At 44.0% G+C, this 10737-nt stretch overlaps 1 non-coding gene across 1 annotated transcript; it reads left to right on the top strand.

The window, feature by feature from the left end:
- The first annotated feature begins 5178 nt into the window (after positions 1-5178).
- Positions 5179-5261, top strand: trnai-gau (transfer RNA isoleucine (anticodon GAU)). Its single transcript has one exon. It is a non-coding gene; the product is annotated as a tRNA-Ile (tRNA).
- Positions 5262-10737: the final 5476 nt, after the last annotated feature.

Consider the following 10737-nt stretch of genomic DNA (forward strand, 5'->3'; position numbering starts at 1 on the left):
ATCCTGACGCATAAAGTGGGAGGGGGCAGGGTGATAGTGACGTAGTAAGTGTGATGGGGTCAGGCAGAGACTGACGCAGTGAGTGTGAGACAGTCAGGGTGATAGTGAGGGAGTAAGTGTGTGCGTTCAGGCTGGTAGTGACACAGTAAGTTGAGAGCGTCAGGCTGATAGTGTCCAATAAAAGGGAAGTGTTAGGGGAATAGTGACGCAGTAAGTGTGAGGTGTCAGGCTGTTAGTGATGCGGTAAGTGTGAGGGGTCAGTCTGATAGTGAAGCAGTAAGTGTGAGGGGGTCAGGCTGATAGTGTCAAAGTATGTGTGAGAGGTCAGGCTCATAGTGATGCAGTAAGTGTCAGTGAGTCAGAGTGATCCTAATGCAGGAAGTGTGTTGGGACCAGAGTGATAGGAACGCAATACGTGTGAGCAGCTTTGGATGATAGTGACAGGTCAGTATGAGGGGGAGGATGGTAGTTATCCAGTGAGTGTGAGGTGTCAGGATGACAGTGAAGCAGACTGTGTGAATGTGTCATTGTGATGGTGACATGGCAAGTGTGATGGGTTCAGGGTGTCAGTTACGCAGATGCTTTCAGGGGGTAAGGTTGTAGTGATGCAGTAATTGTGAGGGGTCAGGGTGATAGTGACGCAGTGAGTGTGAGATGTCAGTGTGATAGTGACGCAGGTGACAGTGATGTAGATGCTCTCTCAGGGCCAGGTTGTATTAAAGCTGTAAGTGTGAGTGTCTCAGGCTCATCGTGATGAAGTAAATGTGAGGGGGTAAGGCGGTTAGGGATGTAGTAAGTGAGCAGGGGTAGTGCTAGAAGTGACGCAGTAAATGTGAGTGTTGAAGCTGATAGTGACGCAGTAAGTGTGACGTTGTCAGGATGATAGTTACGCTGTAAGTGTATGGGGGCACAATGCTCTTGATGCAGTAAGATTGGGGAGTCAGGGTGATAGTGACGCAGTAAGCATGAGGGGGTAAGCCTGATAGTGACGCAGTATATGTGAGGGAGTCAACCTGGTAGTGGCACAGTATGTGTGAAATGGTCAGGCTGATATTGATGCAGTTAGAGTGTTGGGGTCAAAGTGATAGTGACGTAATAGGTGTAAGCGGCTCAGGATGATAGTGACACAGTGGGTGTGAGATACCAGTGTGATAGTGACGCAGTAAGTGTAAGGGGTCAGGATGACAGTGACACCAAGTGTACGGCCCTCAGTGTGATAGTGCCACAGCAAGTGTGGGGTGTCAGGGTTTAAATGACGTCGTAAGTGAGAGAGGGGCATTGGGATTGTGAAGCAGTAAGTGTGAGGGGGTCAGGCTGATAGTGACACAGTCAATGTGACGGGGCAGTGTTTTAGTGACAAGGTAAGTGTGAGGCGTCAGTCTGATACTGACACAATAAATGTGATGGAGTCAGGCTGATCGTGACACAGTAAGTGTGAGGGGTCAGCCTGATAATGACACAATAAGTGTAAGGATTCAGGGTGATAGTAACATGGGAAGTGTGAGGGCGTGACTGAAAGTGACACAATAAGTGTGTGGCGGTTAGGCTGATGGGAACGCAATAAAAATAAGGCCGGCATTGTGAAAATGGCAAAGACTGTGTGAGTGGGTCAGGGTGAAACTGACGCAGTAAATGTGAGGAGATCAGAGTGAGATTGACACAGTAAGTCTGAGGGGTCAGACTGATATTGACGCAGTAAGTATGAAGGGGTCAGGCTGAGAGTGACACAGTCAGTGTGGGGGGGGGGAGAGTTTTAGTTATACAGTAAGTGCGAGGTGTCAGACTGAAACTGATACAAAAAGTGTGAGTGGATCAGTGTGATATTGACGCAGTGAAGCGTCAGTCAGGTACTGACACAAAAAGTGTGATGGAGTCAGGCTGACAGTGACGCAGTAGGTTTTAGGAGTGAGCGTGATATTAACATAGGAAGTGCGAGGGCGTCACTGATAGTGACACAATATGTGTGTGGCTGTCAGGCTGATAGTGATGCAGTAAAAATGAGGATGTCAAGGTGAAACTGGTGCAGTAAGTGTGAGGATGGCAGATGGACAGTGATGCAGTAAGTGTGAGGGGTTCACGCTGATATTGAGGCATGCAAGTGTGAGGGGCCAGGTTGATAGTGACGCTGTGTGCTGGCAGGTCCAGCTGATAACGACGCAGAAAGTGTGAGTGTCTCAGTGTGACAGTGACGCATTACGTGTGAGAGGGTCAGGGTGATAATGACAGAGAAAGTGTGAGGGGGTCAGGTTGATAGTGATGCTGTAATTGTGAGCTTGATCAGCGTGATAGTGAGGGGCTCAGGCTAATAGCGACACAGCAATTGTGAGGGGGTCAGGGTAATAGTGACGCAAAACGTGTGAGCGGGTCAGGCTAATAGTGATGTAGTACGTGTGAGGTTTCAGGCCGATAGTGACGCAGTAGAAGTAAGAGTGTTGGTGTGCTAGTGACGCAGTAAGTGTGAGCCACTCAGGATGATAGTGACGCAATAAGCGTGAGGTTTCAGGTAGACACCCATGCAGTACGTGTGACGTGTTCGGGGTGACAGTGATGCAGACACTTTGAGGGTGTCAGATTGAGAGTGACACAGGAAATGTGAGGGGACAGGTTGAGAGTGACACAGTAAGTGTAAGAGGTCAGGCTGATAATGACATACTAATTGTTATGGAGTCAGTATAATAGTGATGCAGTGAGTATGAGTTGTCAGGGTGATAGTGACACACACGGTGTGGGTGGGATAGAGTTATAGTGATGCACCAAGTATGAGGAGGTCAGAGTGATAGTGTGCAGGGTCTGGCTGAAGGTGACGCAAGAAGAGTGAAAGGTTCAGTGTGATCTGGACTCACTAAGTTTGGGGGGTCAAGGTGATAGTGATGCTGTAAGTATGAGTGGGTCAATCTGATAGTGACACAGTAGATTTGAAGGGATCAGGCTGGTAATGATGCAGTAAGCGTGAGGGGGTCAGGCTGATATTGATGCACAAAGTGAGAGAGTGTCAAGGTTATGGGGATGCATTAAGTGTGAGCAAGTTAGAGGGAGAGTGACGCCGTTAGTGAGTGGGGTTTGGCTGATAGGGATGCAGTAGGTGCGCATGTGTCAGGGTGTGAGTGATGCAGGAAGTATGAGGGTGCCAGAGGGATAGTGACGCATTAAGTATGAGGGGACAGACTGATTGTGGCGCAGTAATTCTGAGGGGATCAGAGAGATACCAAAGCAGTAATAATGAGGGGGTCAGGCTGTTAGTGACGCTGTCAGTGTGAGTGTTGAAGCTCATAGTGAAGCAGTAGGTGTGAGGTGGTCAGAGTGATTGTGGCGCAGTACATGTGAGAGGGTCAAGGTGATAGTGACATAGTAACTTTTAGGAAGCAGTGTTGTAGTGACACGGTAAGCGTAAGGAGTCAGGGTAATAGTAACATAGGAAGTGTAAGGGCGTGACTGATAGGACAAAGTAAGTGTTTAGCAGTCAGGCTAATAATGTCGCAGTCAAAATGAGGGTCTCGAAGTGAAAGTGGCGCAGTAAATGTGAGGGCGCCAGATGGATAGTGATGCAGTAACTTTGAGGGGTTCACGCTGATATTAAGTGGGTAAGTGTGAGGGGTCAGGTCTATAGTGATGCAGTAAGTGTCGGCAGGTCAGGCTGATAGTGATGCATTCAAAGACCAAATATCCAAGGCTCACTGTAGTGCTGAATAGTGAGACTTCTCAAGGCTAAGACAAAAATCAATATTTCTCATCCTGGTCATAAATCACAATGCTTCATTTTAAAATTGTCCTCTCCTGCTTCTAGATTCACCGATGAGGGAACAAAATTTAATTGCACCACCCTGTTTATCTCTTCAAATAGTTTACAACTCTCAATGAAATTGCCTCTGTTGTTTTGAAACTGTTAAAAAAAAAGACCGGATTTGCCCAATTTCAATTCACAGGACTAACTTTCATCCATGACATCAAGACTAATTACAATTCGTGATAGTCCTCATATGGCATTAGTATCTTTCCTAAATTGAGGATTATAATTCCTCATACTGTAGTCCAAGTGCGGTCGAACTGAGCCACAATACATTGGAAATAATGCTTCGTTCTCATTCCCTGAAATCCTTCTGCAGCTTTCACAACAGACTTCAACAGCTGCTACTAGACTTCAATGACTTATTAAAAACTTCTCCAAGATGCAATTCTAAAAATCTGTCCATCAGACTTTTTACTTCACACCTTCGATAATAATCTCCACACATCTCCCTCCTGACAAGGATGATAAAGTCAAATCGCTGCTATTTATTAAATCATGAGGGACATGGATAGGTTTACTCGTCAAGGTGTTTTCCTGCTGGTGAGGAAGTCAAAATTTAGAAAACATCGGTTTAAAATTAGTGGTTAAAGATTTAAAAGGGACGTCAGGGGCAACTTTTTCAGTCGTGTCCAGAAGGAGCTGCCAGAGAAATTGTTGGAGACTGGTACAGCTGTAACATTTAATGGCATCTGGATGGATATATGAGTAACAAGGGTTAGAGGGATGTGGGCCAAATGTTGGCAAATGGGACCTATTAATATAGGATAACTGTCCACCATGGGCAAGTTGGAAAGAAGGGCCACTTTCCATGTTGTATTGTTCAAGGACTTGATGACTCTAGAACAACCGCAAAAACTTTGCAAATAATTCCGTCAAGACGATTTCAAGTTCCAAATCTTCGGTCAATCTTCCTCTCTTGTACTCATAAGTTCATTACCTGATGTCAGAACTTACGGATGAGTTGCTGGATCCATTCCTGTAAATTGGTTCTGCATTCTTTCTCATTCCGATTTTTCTTTTATGAATATAGCTAGTGTTTATGGACTTAGCATCAGTATTTCTAATACCATATTTTGCTGAATATTTAAAAACAACTTTGGCACCAGAAGATGAGCAATTGAGTCAAAGTCGATCGGACGCAGTGAGACAATGATCCTCTCTTCATGTGGTGTACATCCGTGACTCTAAAATTCGACGAAGAATCATTTCCAAAACTTCAGCTGTGTCAGGATCTAGTTTGCGGTGAAAGCCTGTCAATCTGCTAAGGTAACATTCGTCTGGGTCTCTGCAAAGGATTTGGCGAAATCTCTGAGTCTTGACAATTTGTTCTTCAAATTACGCATTTCATTAATTCAGTTCTTTTACTATGAAAATTGGCAAATTTGGCTGCAGCTGTGATGGCCGAGAGGTTAAGACGTTGGATTTGATAAACCAATGGGGTTTTCCTGCGCAGGTTCGAATCCTGCTCACAGCGTTAAATCTTTCAACAGTCATTTATTCCTTTGCAGAATTTGGATTTCAGTTCCAAAACATTTGTTGAACTATCGTGAAATTTGGATGTTCGGGAGCAGGGGTTTGGAATTAAGCAAAACAAGAAGCAATGCAATACATGTACCTGCAGATGATGATTTTTTTTTAAATCAATTGAAAGTCAAGCTGAGAAAGTTCAACCTAATTTACAACTGACTCTCAAGGCCAATTATCTATTATATCAGCAGTCAATAAATTAGAAAAAGCAACTCCATGTGTGGAAAGGAACTCGACTGATCCAGGTTCCTGGCTTGAGGTGTGATAATGCAAGGCGATATCAGCGGAGTAGAATTTTCTGGAAATATAAGAAATGGAATGTTAACGGTCTTCTGCTGTCCACATTCGTAAGAAACTGTGCATTAAGAACTGAATTTGAAAATTAACGATGAAAATCAGACTTAGCCCTCTGCTTGTGGGGTACCATTGTTCAGAACAATTGGTTGTTGCTGAGACTAAAATTGACCAAAATAATCGATGGGGATCTTATCCACGACCTTCGTTGGAGCAGTTGGTGTGGAGAGCTCAGCTTGAAGAACCAAATGCCAATTATTCATTTTGGCAGTCTGAATTGCTTAGTTAAACATACTCCCAGTTTAATGAAAAAACCTTTGCTGTCAGAGCTAGATGTTTTCATGTCAGCATGTTCCGATATGAGAAGACACTCCATGGAGTAGATCTGACTTAAATTTTGACTCTAACGTCAGAGATGTTGACACATTTCTGCCCCAAAACAGCACTACCATTGGTATCAAATCAAACGAAACAAAGGACTTAGACATTTCCTTTCTGCAAACTCTGCCAATAGACCGTTCAGGCCCGATGTAGGAATAGGGCGTGGTGACATCTGTTCGCAAGTGAATCACTTCATTCTTGCTCACGATCCATAAACCCCAATTCATTTTGAACTTCTTAGCCATCAGCATGATAAATGTTACATAATGCATAGGTTTGCTTCTCGAAAGAAAGAGCGAAATCTTATTCAATGCAGACGCAAATTCAAGTTGTCCCTGGTCTAACAGAAGACAGATATCGCGAAACAAAGTGAATACAGAAAACAATCAATGATTTCTGGGAGTCAAAAAGATGTACTGGAAGAACGGAAACATATATTTGGAACTAAAGTCACATACCACTTTCAGACTAAATGTTCTTGAACCGTTATCTTAATTTGACCTTCATCTCCACCATTGCTGCAAAAATTATCTTAACAACTCAGAACTTTATGTTCTTTGATATTGTCTGCTTCATGTTTCTATTGATTTTGAAACTAAAAACGGACAATAGTAATGCACCCTATTTCACTTGCAAAGATCAGAAGAAGATCAATTTATAAGAGAACAGGAATAAAGCTACGTCTGTCTTCTGAGAGAAAACACAGTGACCATTTCGACTCCAAAGAGTCTTCTTCAGAAGTCTGCGCAATGAACTCGAAATAGTAGACCGAAAACGAAAAAAAGAAGCCATAATGCCGCGAATACACCACCCGCAAGCACATCAAGTCCTACTCGAATATGCTGTATTACAACTCTCAACATCAGTGGGGAAGGGAACAAAGCTCATTCTGCAGTTGTTAACCTGTTATGACGTAGATTGTAAAGTCAGAAATATGATTAGGTTAAAAGTGGGATGGAAGCGGGATATCAGAAGTCTGAAAAAAGCAAGTGCGTGCTCTGCTTTGAAGAAGGTTGGCAGTGATGAAAATGGAAATTAACTACAGTAAGGGGGGCTTCATTAATACTCAGAATCGTTGCAACACACAGGGACGCAATTCTGTTTGCTGGGTTTCTGTTCTACCATTTTATAATCACGACTGCAGTTGGGTTTGGTTTCCATTCCAGGCTTAGGTGACTGCCTGATGGAAGTTTGCACATTCGCCCAATTTCTGTGTGGTAGCTCTGGTTTGCTGCGATATTCTAAACGTTTGCAGTTTATTTGGATTCGCCATTGAAAGCACACGGTTACAGAGACAGGGATGTGGAGAGTGTCTGGATAGGACGTACTTCAGAGGATTTTAGTGAACTTAAATAGACAGAGTGGGGTAAGTCTGCTGTTTCCTGGGTGAGCAACATGGACAGAGAGGGGTCAGGCTATTCTTCCCTGAGGGAGATACATTGACAGGTTTGGATTAGTTGCTCTTACCTGTGTCAGTCACGCAGATACAGTAGGGTCAGTCTGCCCTTCTCTGGGCGAATTTCTTTCACAGAGTGGTGACAGTCTGCTCTTCCCTGCCTGAGTGAAACAGAAAGAGCCGGGTCAGTATTCTCTTCCCTCGATAATTTATGTTGACAGTCTGGCTTCCGTCTGCTCTTCTCTGGCGAGTTACATTGGTAGAGTGGGGTTAGTGTTCATTCATTGGGTGAGTGCCATAGACAGAATGGGGTCACTCTGCTCTTCCCTGAGTGAATTACATTTATAGAGTGGGGTCAGACTGCTCTTCAGTGAATGACTTGTATTGACCGTGTGGGATCAGTCTGCTGTGTTGCACTGAGAGTGTGGGGTCAGTCTGCCCTTCCCTCGGTGAGGAGCACTGACTGAGTGGCGTCAGTTTGCTCTTCCCTCAGTGAGTTACATTGACAGAGTGGCATCAGTCTACTCTTTCCTGTTCGAGTCACATGGACAGAGTGGCGTCAGTCTGCTTTTCACGGAGTGAGTTATTTGGACAGTGTGGGATCAGTCTGCTCTTCCCTGGGTGAGTTGCATTGACAGAGGGGCGTCAGTCTGCAATTTCCTAGTTGTGTTAAAGTGATCGCGTGAGGTCAGATTGCTCTTCCCTGGTTGAGTCACATTGACAGATTGGACTTCATCTGCTCTTCCCTGGGAGAGTCATATTAACAGAATGGGGTCAGTCTGCTCCTTTCTAAGTGAGTAATATCACAGAGTGCACTCAGTCTGTTCTTCCCTGGGTGAGCTACGTTAAGAGAGTGGTGTCAGTCTGCTCCTCCACGGGCGTGTTACTTTCTCAGAATCGTGAGAGTCTGCTCTTCTCTGTCTGAGTTTAACAGCATGGATGATTTCATTACTGTCTTCGCTGGATGATTCACATAGACAGAATGGAATAAGTCTTCTCTTCTCTGAGTGAGTTACTTTGACAGAGTGCGGTCAGGCTCGTCTCCCTGCTTGTGTTTCATTGACAGAATCAAATCAGCCTGCTCTTTCCTGGATGAGTGACAGAGACAGAATGGGTAAAGCCTGGTCTTCTCTGAGTGGTGTCAGTCTGCCATTTACTGGGTGAGTTACATATAACGTGTTGGTTCAGTCTCCTCTTCCCTGGATGACTAACATTGACAGAGTGGCGTCAGTCTACTCTTCCCTGGTTAAGTTACATGAACAGAGTGCGGTCAGGCCATAATTTCATCGTTGAGTTACATTGATCGTGTGATGTCAGACTTCTGTCCCCTGGTTGAGTTACATTGACAGAGTGGGGTCCATCTGCTCTTCCCTGGATGTGTTACGTTAGCAATTTGGGGTCTGTCTGCTTTCCGCAATCCAGGAAATCCATCTCTAGCGGTTTCTTATCAGTACCTACATACTAAGGATTTGAGGAGTTAACAAAAGTAACTCGTCCCCGACATCTTTGGGATAATTAGGGGTGGTCAGTGAATCTTATCCCATTGAAAGACAACTGTGTCCCAGAAATGCATTTCTAATAATTGCATGTTCTAATTCGACACTGCAAGCGGTCGGGAATAACTTGAGGAGAGGTGCAGGGTAGAATAATTAAAGTCAAATGCACTGATGCCTAGGAGACAGAACACAAGATGTGAGTGTGGAGCTGATGGTGCAAGGCTCAGTGTCAGTGCTATTGGTTCAGCATTTATTGCACACTGTTCGCAATGACTCACACACTACTGCTGTCAATTCACAACAATGATCCTATTCATCTTGGTTTGAAAATCCCTGCGTGTGTATTAGCGTGGTTAATGGGATGCGAGAGGAGATGAGCACATCCTCTTTATTCTGTCAGTTTAAACAGACAAAAATATCTGTTGGATGCCAATGCAAGAGGATACTGTCTTTTTCTGCGCCTTTTTAATGGGGCATGCTCAGCATTGAAACGACTGTTTTTGCCTAAGCAGAGTTTGATTGCCATTCATACTGAGCAACATTAATACAGAAAACGCGTTTTCGAATTCCTGTGATCAAGTGGTTCAGGCATTGCACATATGGACGAGAAATCTGGCTTTGAACGTGGCGCCATGGCTTAGCTGGTGAAAGCAGCTCCCATCGCACAGGTGCCTGCTCATTGTATTGAAAGCTCGTTATTTCTCTCAAGTATTGTGTTGCTGATCGAGAACCTCAGTGTCCTGTTTGAATTGCTGTACATTCTGATCTCGCATTCCGGCTTCATTTTCCTGGTTTAAATCCAGTCGTGTAGGTCGCTCTTTTTAACAACTATTTTAACCTGGAGATTCTTCCCGCAGTTTCACAAGCACTTCGGCTTCTCATCCTCTTATTCTCATTCCTTCATTCCCAGTTTTGTGGAAATTAAGTGGTGAGGCAGGAGACACTGCAGCATTCCCAGGAAATGTTGTGGTAATGGCACTGACACCACGACATGATCACCCTCATTCTCTGCAGTCACCATTCATTCGTTGTACACCAACAGTAAATGCATCGTTGTTCTTCTTCAGCTGTCATGTAATTACTTTCTTTTTCTGTTGGATAAGGAAATCAACTTTAACATCGAAAGGGTCTTTAGATTTTGAGGAAGAAATGTCTCCTTGCCTCAGGTCGAAGTATCCAGAGAATACTCCAGAGAATGTGAGACTACTTCGACCGACTCCAGCCAGGCGTCAGAAAGCCTGTCAGCAGTTCGAATCTCAAACTGTTTCTGAATGTCAGGCTTTTCAAGAGCAGAAATGGGAAATGAGGGATATGGACAGCCAGAGAGTCGGAGAATGTGAAAAAGGCCCAGGAGGATACAGAGACAAATATAGAAAAAAAACTAAGACCCATATTGACGCAGACACTGAAAGAAACAATTCTCCATTCAGCGTGACTGCTAAATAACGGAAACTAAAAGGAAATGTAGCCATTAAAACATAGCCTTCCACCAGCTCAGGAAAATGAAAGTAGCATGACAGCTGATAAAGTCCTTTTAAGATTGTAAATTCGATGTTTGTAAGATCAAGAGTGATTTTGATAAATATCCTGATTCGACAGGTAAGATTATCATTTTCCCAACAGTATAATCTAGAAATCAATAACTAACCTGTTTCTGTCCATCTTAAGAAACAAAACCTGTTTCTCTCCACAGATGTTGCCAGGTGTAGCGGGTTTCTCTATCAATTCTCGTTTTTAGTTCATATTTCCAAAACCTGTATCTTTTTGATTTTTGATAACCTGGCAGAAAACCAAGCATTACCAGGTTCGGACCAGTGGTAAGAAATACTGGTACCACGAAATATTTGCACAGTATA

This window comes from Chiloscyllium punctatum, chromosome 23, assembly GCF_047496795.1.
Source record: "Chiloscyllium punctatum isolate Juve2018m chromosome 23, sChiPun1.3, whole genome shotgun sequence".
Classification (NCBI taxonomy): Eukaryota; Metazoa; Chordata; class Chondrichthyes; order Orectolobiformes; family Hemiscylliidae; genus Chiloscyllium; species Chiloscyllium punctatum.